We start from the raw sequence: 18,667 nt of genomic DNA on the forward strand, positions 1-18,667 counted from the left end.
GGCTTTTTATCCATAAAAATTCCATATGTTCTTTATTTCTTTTACCATCTGCAATACTGGATTCAACAATGATCAACTGCAATATCTATGTACAGTACATGAACAAATATATTCAATAAATTGCTCATCATCTGCAACCATCAAGTAGTTTCTGTTCTATTTGCAAAATAATAGACTTCGCTGTACCATCTACTTCAATCCCCATAGTTGTAAATTCACTATCAGTTTTAAGTCTCCACTTTAATCTCCATAGCAAATGCTACTGCCAGTTTTTGCTCCCGGACAGCAGAGGACCTCCATTTCGCCAGCTATTGGCTTTTTCAAGGGGAGGTAGGAAACTCTTTTGCTAAATTATGATGTGTTAAATAGCTGCTCCCAAATGTAAAATAAGCTTAACTTTTAAATGTAAATAACAACAAAGAATTCTGTTTGACTGCAGGTGTTGTTCCCAGCAGGATTGCACAAATTTAACAAGATAGACACTTCTCTGTGCGTTTTAAACTATCCTTCAAATGGAAGTTGTCTCAAACAAGCCAATAATGAAGGACTCTGAAACTTACAGAGCTTATAGCTTGATTTCTGATTCACAGTGTTCTTATTACATTTTGGATTTTCTTTTTTTTGGCCTTTATTATATCTTGCAAGTACAAAGTAATGGATGTTGGGAAAAAGAATCCCAATTGGAAGGTGAATTTTAACAGCCTGCATGCACCAAAACTGGGAGGCATACACGCAATATGGGCCAATTCGTTCCAAACGGATTTTAAAAGCCACCCAAATGCACGCGTACGTAACACTATGCACACAAATGAAAAGTTCCCAAAAAGGGGAGGGGCATGGCCATGGTCTGAGCGAGGCATGGGTATTCCTGGATTTCCTATTGAAATCTGTGTATAAATAATTGTGTGCATAGGCATGCGCCGGAGTATCCTGCCCCGTAACTTTACTTCTGCTATGGAGGACGAGCAAGTGATAAAATAAAGACAAATAGATTGGTGTGGTTTTAAGGGTCGAGGCTAACAAGGGAGAAGGGAAGCTATTAAACTAGAGCGGGGTTGGAATTCCTATTCCTTACCTGGGCAAACTGGGAATGAACTGGTAAAACGGGAAATGGCATCGGCACACATGTCTTTTAAAATCCCCCCACTTTCATGGTAGAAGCGCTTTTGCGTGCATAGCTGCACATCCACTTAAAATTGCACACACATGTGTGTGTGGTCAAGCTATTTTACAACATGCAAGCATATGCAAGCGTATATTATAAAATGGCTGCGTCCCCGGGCACGAGTCGACGAATGCTCACACTTGTGCACCCGTGCACCTGTTTATAATTTACTGTCCCTAAGTATACAATGCGGGGTTCCGGGTTAGGAGTCACTACCCAGGAAAAGGACCTCAAGATCATTGTGGATAATGCTTTGAAATCTTTGCCTCAGTGTGCAATGACAGTCAAAAAAGCAAATAGAAGGTTAGGAATTATTTTGAAAGGAATAGAGAACAAAACTGAGAACATCATAATGCCCTTGTATAGATTCATGTGTGACAACATCTTGAGAACTGTGTGCAATTCTGGTCACCCCATCACAAAAAAAGACATAGTGGACATGGAAAAGGTACAGAGAAAGCAAGAAAAATGGTAAAGGGGATGGGAAAAGCTCCCATATGGAGAATGGCTAAACAGAGTAGGGCTCCTTAGCTTGGAAAAGAAATCCCTGAGAAGGGATATGATTGAAATTTATAAAATCATGGATGGAAAGGAAAAATAGGCATTCGTTATTTACTCTATCAAATAACACTAGGAATAGGGAACAGACTATGAAACTAACAATTGGCAAATTTAAAACAAATCATAGGAACTATTGTTTTCTCTCAGCACACAATCAAGCTATGGAATCTTGGACAAGTTCCTGAAGGAAAAGTTAATAAAATTATTAGCCAGGTAGACTTGAGAATGCCAGCACTTATCCCTGGGAGTATGATATAAGAAATAGATCAACTATCTGATGCGCTTTTGTGACCCAGACTGGCCACTATCAGAGACAGAATGCTAGGCTCAATGGATCTTGGCCTGACCCTGCATGGTGCTTCTTTGGTTCTTATCTTCTTATCTAATGAGTACCAAAATCCTACAGAAATTGCTAAGGATGTGCATTTGTTTCATTCATTTTCTACTAAACTACACTGTAGATTTTAAAATGTGCACACGTGCGTCCATGTGCACCCGCTAGCCGGCGCACACACATGGGCGCACAAATTTTATAATATGCGTGCACCAGCACTCGCATTTTATGAAATATGTGGGCCGTGCGCACATACGCGCTGGATTTTATAATCCATGCGCGTTTGTGTGGGTGGCGAGTGCAAGGGGGGGGGGGTAAACATATTCAAATTCGCGTGGCGATAAGTTTGGGGCTCCCCCTGTTATCTCCCAGTCCGCTCCAATTTGCAAGATCTGAGCCACAACCATGAAGCGATTGCACTCTGTATGTGAAAGACTAAGAAAGAGACTACAAGGGATTAAAAGTGACTGAAAACATGGGAGATGACAGAATTGCATGGGAGAATGCAGAATTCAGTAAGGAATGTATAAAACATTGTTATTTAAAAAGTCAAGCTAAATGGGACTTTGTTACAGATGATTGAGTATTGCAAACGGAAGTAGTCCAGGATGATATGAAGATGGCAGGGCAAGAGAAAGTTGACTTAGATTAGATGAACTAAAGTCAGTTTAGCAAAAATAACAGTGCTAAGGGATGTGTGGAGTTAGCATTGCAGTTCTGCTTTGGTAATGATGAATAAGTGAGTCATGATTGCAAGAGGTACAGGATGTAAGGAAATAGCAGAGACCTAGGAAAAATGTGACATAAACAAGAGGTCAAAACTCAAAGAGGTTGATTTTAAAACGTGTGCGCGCATCGACACACGAGCGGGGATGTGCTGGAATTTTTTTATTGGGCGTGCATTTGTGTGCATATGTTTTAAAATACACCAACTGCGTATAAGTATGCTCCTAATTTTCAGAGGTTACTCGAGCACAGCTAGTGACCGTGTATGTCTTCCAGAGCACCTCGTCGGCTTTTACATATGTCAGCAAACTTTAAAACATGCTCACATGAGACACATTCCCAGTTTTGAAATTAGTCCACCAGTTGCCCAGTTACTAGAGAGGTTTCTCTGGTTCTTCATCCTACATGCCCCCCAGTTGACCTGGACCCTCCAACCCCTACCCTGTTCTATAAGCTGTACAACTCAATTTCTACAGACTTGCTTCTCATCAGGAGCAGCAGTAAAATTACATGGATATCTAACATATGAAAGCTGCATTTTTTGCTTTTTAAATTTCTGAGTTATGCGTGTAAGTCTTGGCCCCTCCCTGGAATACCCATGCCCCACCCCTTATTCCTTACATGTGCATGGGTACATACATGTATATTTTGTGTTTTTTTTTAAATCAGTGTTGCTCATGCATGGCCCACATACAAGCACTTGTGGGCATTTTTGCACAAGCAATGCTTTTAAAATAATTCTGAAAGAGTAAATACAGCCCTTAGCCATGTATCTGATCCATGTCACAGCACTCTCTGTCATTATTTACGGTGTTCCATGGTTGATCATTATCCAGGCTGAATGGAGGTGTTCCAGGAGACAGAGTTGTGGAGAACTTTGGACTTCACACACACTTTATAAAATGTGGTAGTATGCACATTAGTTGTTAAAAGATTTGAGCACCAAATTGTAGATATAATTTGCATGGGATAGTTTTGATGGGATAATTTTCAATGTGTACTTATAGGCATAAGTGTGCTTTGAAAATTAGTATAACTTAACATGTTTTTTTCCCAACTTTCTTATATGGCTTAATTGAAAATTACCCTCTCTTCAAACATAACTAGATTTTATACAGTGGCTGTCCTTCGGTATTTGGACAACTGGGTATACTCAATCCTCTACACACCACAGCTAATTATGTAAAACAAGTGACTCATATTAAAGAGAGGCTACCCCGTTGGGACAGATACCCATACGTACTTGCCTACTCTGCCCTATTGGTTAATCTGCCTTTGTAATGTGTTGGAAATTATGGATAGTTGGGTTTTAAGATTCAGATGGGCATCTCCTTGCCATCTCATTATCCTTCTTGCACTAGGTTACTCTGTATAGTGAAATTCTGAATTCTCAAGATATCTTATATACTAGGAGAGATGAAGTGAAAAAGGAAGCTCAAGAGTAGAAAAATCAATAATTTGTTTTGAAGCAAGTTCTGAAGAGGATTGATCCATTTACTAACAGCTGTCAGAAAATGAATAATTCATAGGGCCTGGTGTAAGATTTGCATTGCTGCCTTTTGGTAGATAAGATTGCTGCTGTTTGAGTCTTGAGAGTAAGAGCTCTTATGATAAGGTATAGCAGGCTTCAAGGGGTATTTTTTTGTGTGTGACTGTGTATGTGCTACTTCATTTAGGGATAGATTTAAAAAAAATAAGTGCGAGCGTCCATGGCGCGCGCATGTTATAAAATCAGGGGTGGCACACGCAAGGGGGTGTTGACTTTGGCCAGTCTTGTGCAGCGACGGATTGGGGCTTTCCTCAGTTCCCTCCCAGTCCGCTCCAATTAAGGAGCGGACTGGGAGGGAACTTTCCTACCCCCTACCCTAACCTCCCTTCCCCTTCCTCTCTCCTCCCCACCCTCTAAAACCCTTTTTTTTTTTTACCTTTTATTTTGCAAGTTACTTCAGGGTCTGAACTGAAGTAACTTGCACATGCCAGCAGCTGGCCAGCGCACAAGGCTCCGGGACAGCGAGGAATGGCACTGTCCTGGGCCACCCCACTCTGCCCTCCGGACTGCCCCTTTTGAGGCCCTGCCATTTCCTCACATCCCGAGGTTTTCATGCATGCCCGGCCCCATTTGAAAATCGGCCCAGTGCGCATAAAGCCCGACCATGCGCATAAACCCCAGGATTTACATGCGCCAGGGTTTTGAAATCCGGCCATTAGAGCTAGATTCATCATTTTGCTATAAATTTCGTGAGAATAGCGCCCATTATAAAAAAAAAAAAGTGGGTGTGGATAGGCTAATTTTCCAGATTCTGCATAGCTATTTAATCACAATGCATACTATATTTATGGCACCTGCAATATCTGCTGGAGAGAGAGAGAGACAGTGACACTCAATAAGGCTCTCATATAAGTAAATGATTTATATATCACTGTAAGAGGGCAATTAGTAACTCAGTGCGAAGTTTTGGGTGGCAGTTTTACATGCACGGACAGAGGTACGAACAGCACAGTAGACATCAGTGAAAATTTTATGTGATTTGGAGTGTTTATTATTATTATTATTATTATTATTATTATTATTATTATTAACTTTTTTATACCGGCATTCGAGGGCATATCATGCCGGTTTACATTCAACAAATGGTTGGAAAATACATAGAACAGGGCATGGGATGGGAACAATAGGAACGAAGAGGTCAAGGTGGAAAGAGAGGAACAAAATGAACTTGCCAGGAACAGGCATATCATTATAATTAACAATGAGCTATATACAAGGTTCAGTGGTGACAGGTACACAAAGATGAGATTTGTACATTGTGCTCTTGAACTAGCTTGATAGTAACTATGTAAAGAGTGCATCAAGAGGTTGAGAGTACATTGTACAAATTTTATCTTTTTATACCTTTCAATGATGAAGTGTCCCCTAGGTTTTATATTATTTCAGAAGCTAAATAACTGATTTAGAATTACCCATTCTATTCTATTCCACGCAGGATTTTATAGACCTCTATCATATCCCTCATCAGTTATCTCTTCTCCAAGCTGAACAGCTCTAACCTCCTTAGCTTTTACTCATAGGGGAACTGTTCCATCCCCTTTATCATTTTGGCCAGTCTTCTCTGTACCTTCTCCATTGCAACTGTATCTTTTTTGAGATGCGGCGACCATAATTGTACACAGTATTCCAGGTGCATTTTCATCATATATATATATATATATATTTGCATGATTTCAAGTTCCATTTTAAGAATTACCACCCAGGAAAAGGATCTGGAAATCACTGTGGACAATACTTTGAAATACTCAGCTCAGTGTGCAGCAGTAGCCATAAAAGCAAACAGAATGTTAGGAATTATTAAAAAAGCAATGGAGAATAAAATGCAGAATGATATAATACCTCTGTATCACTGGGATTTGCTGGGTGAAATATTTGGCTGTGTGGTTGGGGGATGGTCACCTCTTTTCAAGAAGATCTTGCTGCTGCTATCACCTGGGAGTGACAACCAGGATGCCTTGTTAAATTTGTGGCGTTCTTTGGTGTGCCGCCACCACTGGTGCATAGGGATGTGAATCGTTTTCCATATCGTCTTAACGATAGAAATCGTGTGGAAGGGCAAGAAAATCGTCTTAGGCACGATTTTTTAGTTAAAAAATCGTTAAAAATCGTTTTTTCCGATTAGTGCACACTAACTCGAGTTAGTGCGCACTAACGGGAGTTAGTGCGCACTAACTGGGAGTTAGTGCGCACTAACTGAAAATGATACAATTTGACACTTTTCAGGTCAGTTAAGGTCAGTTTAGGAATGAATATGTATTCCTATTGGCTGCCCTCTTATTTATTCATGTTACCAAGTTTCCTACTGACAGTATATGGGGGATGGGAAATGGAAACAGTTGGTAGCTTGACAAAACAAGTAATGTGATCAGTCAATGTGACTAGAACTTGTGCCCTAACCCTGATACCAGGGGTATTGTGATCTTCCTGCACACAGTGCCCTATCCCTATTAATACCAGGAGTGTTGTGATCTTCCTGCACACAGTGCCCTATCCCTAATACCAGGGGTGTTGTGATCTTCCTGCACACAGTGCCCTATTCCTGATACTGGGGGTGTTGTGATCTTCCTGCACACAGTGCCCTATTCCTGATACCGGGGGTGTTGTGATCTTCTTGCACACATCCCGGTATCAGGGATAGGGCACTGCATGCAGGAAGATCACAACACTCCTGGTATTAATAGGGATAGGGCACTGCATGCAGGAAGATCACAACACTCCTGGTATTAATAGGGATAGGGCACTGCATGCAGGAAGATCACAACACCCCTGGTATCAGGGATAGGGCACTGTGTGCAGGAAGATCACAATACCCCGGAGGAGTGAGGGTCAGGCAGCTCCCCCCTGTCTGTGAAGCCAGCCTCTCACTAGTAATGCAGGGAGGGAGCTGTCTCAGACTTCACCATCCTCCCCCCCCCCCCTCACCCACACACCATTCACTAGCTGGGACATGGGGGAAGTCAGGAGTGAGGGTCAGGCAGCTCCCCCCTGTCTGTGAAGCCAGCCTCTCACTAGTAATGCAGGGAGGGAGCTGTCTCAGACTTCACCATCCTCCCCCCCCCCTTCACCCACACACCATTCACTAGCTGGGACATGGGGGAAGTCAGGAGTGAGGGTCAGGCAGCTCCCCCCTGTCTGTGAAGCCAGCCTCTCACTAGTAATGCAGGGAGGGAGCTTGTCTCAGACTTCACCATCCTCCCCCCCCCCTCACCCACACACCATTCACTAGCTGGGACATGGGGGAAGTCAGGAGTGAGGGTCAGGCAGCTCCCCCCTGTCTGTGAAGCCAGCCTCTCACTAGTAATGCAGGGAGGGAGCTGTCTCAGACTTCACCATCCTCCCTCCCCCCCTCACCCACACACCATTCACTAGCTGGGACATGGGGGAAGTCAGGAGTGAGGGTCAGGCAGCTCCCCCCTGTCTGTGAAGCCAGCCTCTCACTAGTAATGCAGGGAGGGAGCTGTCTCAGACTTCACCATCCTCCCCCCCCCCTCACCCACACACCATTCACTAGCTGGGACATGGGGGAAGTCAGGAGTGAGGGTCAGGCAGCTCCCCCCTGTCTGTGAAGCCAGCCTCTCACTAGTAATGCAGGGAGGGAGCTGTCTCAGACTTCACCATCCTCCCCCCCCCCCCCCCCACACACCATTCACTAGCTGGGACATGGGGGAAGTCAGGAGTGAGGGTCAGGCAGCTCCCCCCTGTCTGTGAAGCCAGCCTCTCACTAGTAATGCAGGGAGGGAGCTGTCTCAGACTTCACCATCCACCCCCCCCCCCCCCTCACCCACACACCATTCACTAGCTGGGACATGGGGGAAGTCAGGAGTGAGGGTCAGGCAGCTCCCCCCCTGTCTGTGAAGCCAGCCTCTCACTAGTAATGCAGGGAGGGAGCTGTCTCAGACTTCACCATCCTCCCCCCCCCCCTCACCCACACACCATTCACCAGCTGGGACATGGGGGAAGTCAGGAGTGAGGGTCAGGCAGCTCCCCCCTGTCTGTGAAGCCAGCCTCTCACTAGTAATGCAGGGAGGGAGCTGTCTCAGACTTCACCATCCTCCCCCCCCCCCCCCTCACCCACACACCATTCACTAGCTGGGACATGGGGGAAGTCAGGAGTGAGGGTCAGGCAGCTCCCCCCCTGTCTGTGAAGCCAGCCTCTCACTAGTAATGCAGGGAGGGAGCTGTCTCAGACTTCACCATCCTCCCCCCCCCCCCACCCACACACCATTCACTAGCTGGGACATGGGGGAAGTCAGGAGTGAGGGTCAGGCAGCCCCCCCCCTGTCTGTGAAGCCAGCCTCTCACTAGTAATGCAGGGAGGGAGCTGTCTCAGACTTCACCATCCTCCCCCCCCCTCACCCACACACCATTCACTAGCTGGGACATGGGGGAAGTCAGGAGTGAGGGTCAGGCAGCTCCCCCCTGTCTGTGAAGCCAGCCTCTCACTAGTAATGCAGGGAGGGAGCTGTCTCAGACTTCACCATCCTCCCCCCCCCCCTCACCCACACACCATTCACTAGCTGGGACATGGGGGAAGTCAGGAGTGAGGGTCAGGCAGCTCCCCCCCTGTCTGTGAAGCCAGCCTCTCACTAGTAATGCAGGGAGGGAGCTGTCTCAGACTTCACCATCCTCCCCCCCCCCCCCTCACCCACACACCATTCACTAGCTGGGACATGGGGGAAGTCAGGAGTGAGGGTCAGGCAGCTCCCCCCCTGTCTGTGAAGCCAGCCTCTCACTAGTAATGCAGGGAGGGAGCTGTCTCAGACTGATATCCGGGTTAGGGCACTGTGTGCAGGAAGATCACAACACTCCTGGTATTAATAGGGATAGGGCACTGTAAGAGATGACTGTAGTAGATTGAATAAAGATCTGATGTTTCTGCTCTCCTCACACCAAACAAAAACAACACACAAGCAGAGAAGCCCTTCTTACAAAGCTGAGCTAGTGAGTTAAGTAGGAGGAAAAGTAAACATACTGGTGCCAGTGTGGCTACTTAAAAAATACACTTACCAACAATCAATTACATATATTTGAACTGTGTACAGTTCCAGCCAGGACCACCTTTCTAAAATGCACAGTGATTGGCAAATTCAACATGCACTAGCATTTCAGGTGCCTGCTAACAAAAATAATAAACAAACAAGTTCTAGTCAGGTGAGTGCTGATCATTACATTACTTTTTTTGTCAAGCTTCCAACTGTTTCCATTTCACATCCCCCCAACCATATTGGTAACATCAATAGATAAGAGCACAGCCAGCCAATAGGAATACATACATACATATTCATTCCTAAGTGACCTTTACTGACCTGGGAAGTGTGAACACTTTGTTTCATTTTCTGTTGGTGTTCGTTAGTTTCCAGTTCCATTTCCCATCCCCCCAACCATCACCTCAGTGGTAACCTTGGTAACATCAATAGATAAGAGGGCAGCCAGCCAATAGGAACACATATTCATTCCTAACTGACCTTCAGTGACCTGGAAAGTGTTTATTTGTATCATTTTCAGTTAGTGCGCACTAAATCGAGTTAGTGCGCACTAACGGGGAGTTAGTGCGCACTAACTCGAGTTAGTGCGCACTAACACGATTTAACGATTTTTAACGATAAATCGTTAGAATTTCTATTGTATTGTGTTCTATAACGATTTAAGACGATATAAACATTATCGGACGATAATTTTAATCGTTGAAAAACGATTCACATCCCTACTGGTGCATGCCAAAGCTGCACACCAAAGGGGCGTTTTCCTATGCTCAGTTCTTTGGAGGTCTATCTCCCTTGTTGTCTTCATGACCAGAAAGCAGAAAAGAGATTTAAAGTCTGCTCCAACGATGACCAATTGTTCAACTACACTTTCTCAATCCAGAGTGGACTTCTTTTTTTTGCAGACAGAGGGCTTGGCCTCTCTGCCATTGGATGCTTCCATCTCCTTGTGTTCTGATATAGACTTTCATCTCTTTTAGAAGTAGAAAGGTCTGGAGGTTAAGAGACTGTGAAAATGGAATTTAAGATTGTCTCCAACATTCCCTCCATTGCTGGAGCTGGACCTACTATCCAAGGACCCATGGAGGGGGCACCTTCCTTTCTGAGGAGAGTGGGTTTGCTAGGGTTGCCTCACTTTCTACTCAACAGCAACCACTTACTATCACTTTCAAGGCTCTTCATTTCTGCTATTAAGGATCTGTAGCAAACCTTGTCTTCTTGTACAGAGAGGTCTATTAACACTTTTGAGTTTGTTATCTCTCAAATGGGCTCACATTTGTCCTTAATTCAGGAACATGATAGGAACATTTTTAATATTGATGCTCAGATTACCAATTTGCAAACTTCACCTTTAACATTAATTAGAAATAGTGGGATTTTTCTTTGTAAATATGAAAATCTTGAAAATTCTTTACGTAGACTTAATCTTCGTATATTGGATTTCCCAAGTATTTCCATTCCTCTGCATTAGATATGCTGAGAAGGTCCGATCTTTATTATCTACTTGTTCCTCTGCAGTCTATACCAGAAGTGGTTAAAGTTTTTTATATTGCAGTCATAGATCAGAGTTGATGTACAAACTGGTGAGAAGAAAATAGCGATATCCCATATATTTTGCACATTTTACCACAGGGGCCTCTAAGTTATGCCCGAGAGGGTGTAGGGAGGAGTGGTCTCACTTTCATTTTTGGTAGGCCTGCCCACTGGTGCTAGCTTTTTGGAAACAGGTTGGGGCAATTTTTGACAGCGATATAGGACTATCTGGTGGGTTTGTCTCCTGTGCTGTGTCTTCCTGGAGTTTGGATAAATTTATCATTATCGAGTGCCCAGTGTAAGCTATGTAACCACCTCATCCATGTGGTCAGATTTACCATTGCAACACAGAAGTCTCAACCACTTCTTTATACTAGTATAAATAAATTCAAGATATTGCGGTCATTGAGAGGCTGACATACACCCTGTGTAAAAAGTTGTTTTTAGATGAGAAAATATGGAAGCCATATTAGAACTATTTGGAAATTAAAGAAAGGGGGCATTTTAGTGCTGTAATGTACTTTTGTTATGTCTTTGCTCTTACATGCTGCCTGCTTGGTGGTTAAATAAAAAGTAAAAAAAATTAATAATTTTTATATATCTACCAGGATAAGATTTGAGTCCTCTCTGATGCTACAGCCTATCCAAATTTTATTTATAGGAGTCTGTGAAGGAGGTACATTGCCTAGTTTCTTTCAGGAAGATTTTCCTTGGATAACTTTCCCCTAGATTCATCATTCCTCTAGCAGAATGATGAGTTGCAAAAACAAAAGGGGCAGGGGAGGCGATAGTGGACAGCTGGCTGCATCGTGGCGGTGCGGTTTCGTGTGCCGTGGAGTGGCCACATTGCACACTATTGCCCCCATAGCACCACGGAAAAGGTATTGTTATTTCCCGCAGGGCTGCTGGCAGGCCATAATCTCACCCAAATCCCGCCAACACTCCTCCCCTTCCCCTAATTAGCATGACATTGCTGCAATGAGGCCATTATCGCATGTGTTAGGGCCAACCACTGGACCACCAGGTAATTTTAAAACTTTTTTTTTGGGGGGTAGGGAGGGTGCGGAAGCTAAGGGGTCAGTTTTTAAGGGTTGGGGTAGATTTTTTGTTTATCGGATCGAGCGCAGCTGATAAACAAAAACCCAATCGGGCTGGACGATAAAAATTTTAAGATTTGAATCGGAACTGGAACCGATCAGATTCCGGTTCTGATTCACATCTCTAATGATAACAGCATAGATGAGCATTAATGTTATTGCTCAATGACTCTCACCAGATTTTTGGTGGTTTCCAACATTAATCTTTACTGATAAAGTGCAAATTAATGATTTACCATCTTTACAGTTGATGTATTCTCTTTTATGATGGTACACGTAATTTTTAGTAAGTTTGTGACTTCTTACAGTCTTTTATGTAGCAGATGATATTATAGCTAATTAATTCAGTTATGAACGTATTTTTCTTCCCTCCCTTTGGATACAGGACAAGTTGTTGGTAAAGTATCAAAAATGGAATTTGTATTACACAGTCATTTATCTCTAACCTCCTCTATATTGTCTCCTCTTATGCCTCAATCTCCTCATGCGCCTAAATGGCACAAGTCCTTCTCCTGATGTCCTTTTCAGTATCAAGATAATAACTTTTATTCCTCTTCTTAAAATTTCCTGCAGATATTCTTGGGTCTTTGATGGGTCCAAACTACTCTCCTCTCTCTCCTTTCTCTCCTTCTTCCTCTCAGGAAGTCATCCTTTCCTTGGATCTTGATGATCGCAGATTCCTCTTTCATGAAGGGAGCCTCTCCTATTTGATTGTAGTGCAGAAATTATATTAGATTGATTAATTCCCAAGTTACTGGGTACTCCAAACTTAAATCAAAAGAAGACTACAGAGTGGATTACAAAGGTGGAAAGAAACTCCCATTCAAATAAAAGGCTCCGTGGCAATATCTTCAATTAATAGAAAAATTAGAAAACAGCCAAGACATACTGTCTGCAAAATGGTAGACAGGCACTACAAGCCAGAGGGCCACATCAATTACTAGTTTCCACAAAAGGGAGGTGTAAACCTACAAGGTTATTTTTATGTCTTTCCCCACAGTAATTGTAAAATCTAACTACACTCTAGTACGGAGCCGTTTTGGATCCTTACACTTGCAATAGACATGATTTAAGACTTTCTCGTTTGCAAGAGTCATATTGTGGAATGCATTGCCAAATTATTTGAGGGATGAGGTCAATTATCTGAAATTCAGAAAGAAAGTGAAGGGACTGTTATTTAAACAAGCCTATGATTAATATTAGTCACTGTCTGGATTGTTTTAGGTCATTTTTTAAGGTAAGATATATTATGTTATGTATTCATGGTGTTCTTTTTGATTTACTGTGAGTATAAAAAATTGGAATCCACACTCAACAATTCATATAGTTTTCTGTGTAATACAGGAAAGGATAAATAAATGAATTAATTAAATAAAATAAGAAAGCAATTTAGCCAGTAAGGATATTTTTATATTCTAGGGTACCAACCTTCATCCTTGGGTTGAAGGCTGAGTAGCACTTATAGGCTTGGAGAAGTAGAGAATTCTTGAATAGTTTCACCTCATCCCAATGGGATAGTTCTATTTGCAGCTGAAGCTGGTAAGAGTTGGTAGAAGTTCTGGCATTTACTTTAATTCATAATGGAATGGATGAGCAATGCATCTGGAATACCCTGCATTGGTTCCAACCCTTACATAGGTGTTCATTGTGACAGACTTTGTGGGAGATGAGGGAAGAACTGAGTGCCTATATGCATGATGTTACAGGGCCTCTTTTGATATGCACTTGACACTGGTCTTGACAGAAGGTCAAGGGAGAACTGAATGTCTAGTGAAGGGATAGAGTGAAGTATTCCTCATGCAGGATTGTACATTTCTACAAAACTGTCCTTCAGATCTGCTGCAGGCTTCAGGGCACTGAGAACTATGAGCATGCCTTTGACCAGGGTAGTTAATTAAAGCAAGGTTGTAATTGGTGTTTGCCAGCTATGTTTTAGAAGTCTCTCATTTTCCAAGGAGTTACAGTGTGTGATAATTCCACAAATCGCGCTAACAGCAGTTAATGTGATTTGCAAATGCAAATTTTTTATTTCATATTCAGGGGGCGGAGTACATGTAAAGTAGGGAGGATTTATCATGTGCCGTGAAACAGCCACACTGTTAGTGCAGCCAATAACTACACCTCTTTCATTTGCATTATGTTGTGCGCAACAGGCCTGTTTCAGTGAGAAAGAGAGAGAGAGAACCTTACCATAGTGCCTCCTCCCTAGACAGGTATTTGTATCCCTATGGGAGGCCCACCTAGTAACTCGAGGTGAGGGTTAAGTATTAGTGTAGGGGGTTAGGGGCCACTTTCACATTCAACGTGAGACGTATGAACAGAACAGTTGTCTCTTGTGAAGATTTGATGACCTACGGAGTGAGGAAACTCACCCAAAGATGAGATTTGTGCAATGTTCTCTCATCCTAGCTTGATGGACTCTCTACCTGGGTAACAACATCGTGAACCGCGATATACTGGCAATGTAGCCCAAATTGGACTAATAGTGCAACTTGCGATAACAGCCTTTCGCATAGCTGATAGTGCAATTCGCGATACACATGCTTATTAGCATAAGGTACACCCCTTTTTGGTACCGCATGCGATACCAATGCGATATTGGAAAATGAGGCCCATAGTTTGCTTTCTCTGTTACCTTGAGCGAGGAAATAAAATATAGTCCTTTATTTTGAGCAGAAGAGCAAGAAGAAATATGTCAATGCAATGGGATAGGGCAGACTGTGTAATTCCTGTTGTGTCTCCTACTATTGTCTGGAAACTGTTTGTGCCTAAGAAAGCTAAAGCAGTGACAACTTTGATGTGAACAGGCAAAGTTTGGCTTTCGTGTGTTTGACTCTTCAGATCTTCCATACCAAGTGAACACTCGCTCTTCTCTCATGGCCGGTGCAAGGGTATTAGTGACTATTGGTAAACCTTCAGTCTTGTGCCCCCTCCACTGACCTATGCCCTCTCTGACCCAATCCATACACAATATGCACTTAAAATAGATTTTACATAAAAAAAAGAATATTCAAAGTAAATTTTTATGAGGTAAAAATATAACTTACAAAATATATATTATATTTACATTTGCACTGCTATATGCCATCCAGAAAACCCTGCTTAAAGGCATGAAACACATATGGTATTAGGGGGATTCACTGCTCTGTTTGTGATTTTGAATTTTGCTCATATATTGCTCTTGAACAAAGCCTGCATTTATGATTGATAAGTATCTCTTTGATTCTGGTGGACACATAACTTTTACATGCATTGCTTCTATGTACTTGATCCTTTGGATGCGTGGACTCCTATTCCCCTTATTGGTTCATTAGGCCTATTGTAACACATGTTGGATGTTGGCTTGGAACTCTGAAAGCCAAGAATAAATTGAATTACAATTACAATATAGAAAACAGCATTACGTGCAAGCATCAAACAGTAAAAACTCTACCTATAAAAAGGCAATGCAGTAGATATTACACCAGGCCTAAAAAAGAAATATACTTTCTAATAGGAAACAGAAAAAGCCAGGCTTCTATATATCCCCGATTCCCTACACAGAAATTACACACTAGAAAAATACCTCACCTTGATCATACATGCGGAATACAGACAAACTCTTACCAAATACAGAATATAGAGACTCTGAAATAAAAATATATATGTGCTTACAAAACTGAACAGGAAAACACAACAATCTAGAGCTTGTATGTTATGATCCCTCCTGTGCTGTGCCACAGGAGGCATCTCACCTTTTCCTCTGGAGGCCGCTCCGAAGCCAGGGCCTCGCCTGCGAACTATCCAGGATTTGCTCCAGGGCCTAGGATGCCTCGATGTTCTTGGGGCCTGCCTGAGGCTTGTTTGGCTCTGCTTGGACTTCCTGGTTCAGGCCACGCCCTTCTCCCTAGGGGCCAGCCCACAGCACTCCTCCTCAGTTATAGGGCCAGTGAGGGGCGGTCCATGTGTACTCCTCCCAGGGAGTTGCCTGCATACAGCAGTATAAAAGGACCTTCACTTCAGTTCCTGTTTGCCTTTGGATTGAGTCTCACAGTTGTCTGTGCTTCTTCATTGATCCAGGTCCTCCGTGGCCTTCTCTTGTCGGCATGGCTACCTGTCCTGTGTCTCTGCCTGTTGCCTTGATGTTGGTTCCAGATGTTCCTAGATGTTTGTTCCTGATCCAGTTCCTGATGTTCCAATTTGCTTCGACTGCCAGGAGTGCAGTAACCCACTTCAGACTGCTTGTGCAGTACTTTATCTTCCCTGCGCTCGTCCCGTTCTTAGTGTGGTCCGTGACCAGCCTCCTCAGGCTGTGTAGGGCACGCAGTGGGACAGGGTGGTCTGTGACCAGCTCATTGGGTCTGCCCGTGTAGGTGGGCTGAGTAGGGGGCCCTGAGAGACAGTGCCATTGTCCTTCCGCCCAAGTTCTTGTCTCATCCGTGATGTCTTCGCCTCAGCCCTCGTCCATGATGTCTTTGCTTCAGCCTTCGTCTGTGATGTCTTCTGTGTTCTAAGAACTCTGTCTGCCTTTGTCCTCTGTCCGGCCTGCCGTCCAATGCCGTTACCCAACGGCAGGTCCGAAAGGGCTTGGAACAGTCAGAGGACCGTTCATCAATCAACATTGCGTTGTTGGTTGTCTTGGGTGTGCAGGTCGGGCTGAGGGTCAGACCTTGTTCTCTATTCCTTGCTTCAGCTATGCTTTGTCTGGTTCTCCATGTTCGCACCTGCTCACCTCCCACAGTGTGGCTTGGGGCTCCTCCCTGAGTCTTGCCGTGGCCCAAGGGCTCACCACACCTGCTTAGAGGTGACCGCGCTCCTCGCGCTCGTAACATTGTATACAATAATAGTAAAATAAAAAGAATATTTAAAAATTGTTGACAAATGGAATAACATCCAATAATTAATAACTCCTATTTTTTAAAAAATGTTATAATCACCCAAACATATTGCAGAACAACAGACACATCAAATAACACCCAAATATTAAAACTAACAAGAATTTAAAAAAATCACTTGCGTTCCATACTTGGGAACCTGAGATTGTCATAAATTAGGTTTTGGGGTTGGGAGCAATGATGTAGCCAGAACTGATTCTTTCAGGGAAGGGCCAAGGTTAACATAGGTGGGCTGAAGGCACACAAGTCTGGTCCCTACTAGCTTATCAATAAATAATGCTTTAGAGTGCACCTGGCATTGGATTTCTAAGTAGTCTGCAAAAGCCAACATGCATCATGAGTGTACTTTAAAATATCAATTATTTCAAGTATATATCAACATTAAAAATGCCATATTAATCTATATTAATTTATTTTATATTTATTGCAATTTATAAATACACAATATTATGTAGAGTAAAAACAAAGAACTTTAAACTGTTGACTGATAGGAGACAGCATGTAATGATAAATGGGACCTACTCTGAAGAGAAAACAGTGTTAAATGGAGTGCCACAAGGTTTGGTGTTGGGACTTGTTCTGTTCAATTTCTTTGGGAGTGACATTGCAGAAGGGATAGAAGGTAAAGTTGGTCTATTTGCGGATGAATCTAAAATCTGCAATAGAGTGGACATTCCTAAAGAAGTAGAGAAAATGAACGTTGATTTAAGAAAGCTTGAGGACTGGTTGAGGATTTGGCAGCTGGGATTCAATGCCAAGAAGTGCAGAGTCATGCATCTGAGATGCAGTAATCCAAAAGAGCTATATGTGATGGGCAGTGAAAGACTAATGTGCACAGACTGGGAGAGGGACCCTGGAGTCTGATGATCTGAAGGTGGCAAAACAATGTGACAAGGTATTTAGCTAAAGCTAGAAGAATGCTGGTCTTCTTACAGAGAGGAATAACCAGTAAGGAAAAGGAGGTGATAATCCCCTTGTACAGGTCCTTGGGGAGGACTCACCTCAAGTACTGAGTTCAGTACTAGAGCCCATATCTCAAAAAGGATAGAAATAGGATGGAAGCGGTCCAAACAAGAGCGACCAAAATGGTGTGGAGTCAGCATCAGAAGACAAATCAGTAGAGACTGAAGTATCTGAATATGTATAACCTGGAAGAGAGAAAGTGCAGGGGATATATGATATAGACCATCAGATAGCTGAAAGGTTTTAATGAAGCACAACTGTTTAACCTTTTCTGTTGGAAAGAAATCGGTAGAACTACGGGTCATGAAATTAAATTCCAGGGAGGATGACCCAGAACCAATGGCAGGGAATATTTCTTCATGGAGAGAGTGGTGGATGCCTGGAATGCCCTTCTGGAGGAGGTGTTGAAGATGAAAACAGTGAAATAATTCAAAAGGACATGGGATAAACATTGTGGATCCTTAAAGGCTAAAGGATGGAAAGGAGGAAAAGAGTGCATGGTGGTAACTTGCAGGTGCGGCAGTTACTATCCTTAACCAATAAGCCTGCAATCTGAGAGCAATACTGCAACTGCAGTATTGCTCTCTGATTCAACAGCAGGGGGAAAAGGGGAATTGGTTTCCAAAAAGGTAACCAATGAGAGCCCCAGCTTTTACGGTCTGGAGAACAAATAAGTATGGGGGTAACTTGCAGATGTGACTGTTACTACCCTTAACCAATAAGCCTGATACTTTTGATGCAATTCCAACATATCTCTCTGCTTCATCAGCAAGGGGTAAAGGAGAATTCAGACAGCAACCAAAGAGGCCATGACTTTTACAGTCTGTGAAACTGTTGATAAGTATGGGGTAACCTGCATGGCAGGGCAAATACTACCATAAGC

Source organism: Rhinatrema bivittatum, chromosome 1 (genome assembly GCF_901001135.1).
Source record: "Rhinatrema bivittatum chromosome 1, aRhiBiv1.1, whole genome shotgun sequence".
Classification (NCBI taxonomy): Eukaryota; Metazoa; Chordata; class Amphibia; order Gymnophiona; family Rhinatrematidae; genus Rhinatrema; species Rhinatrema bivittatum.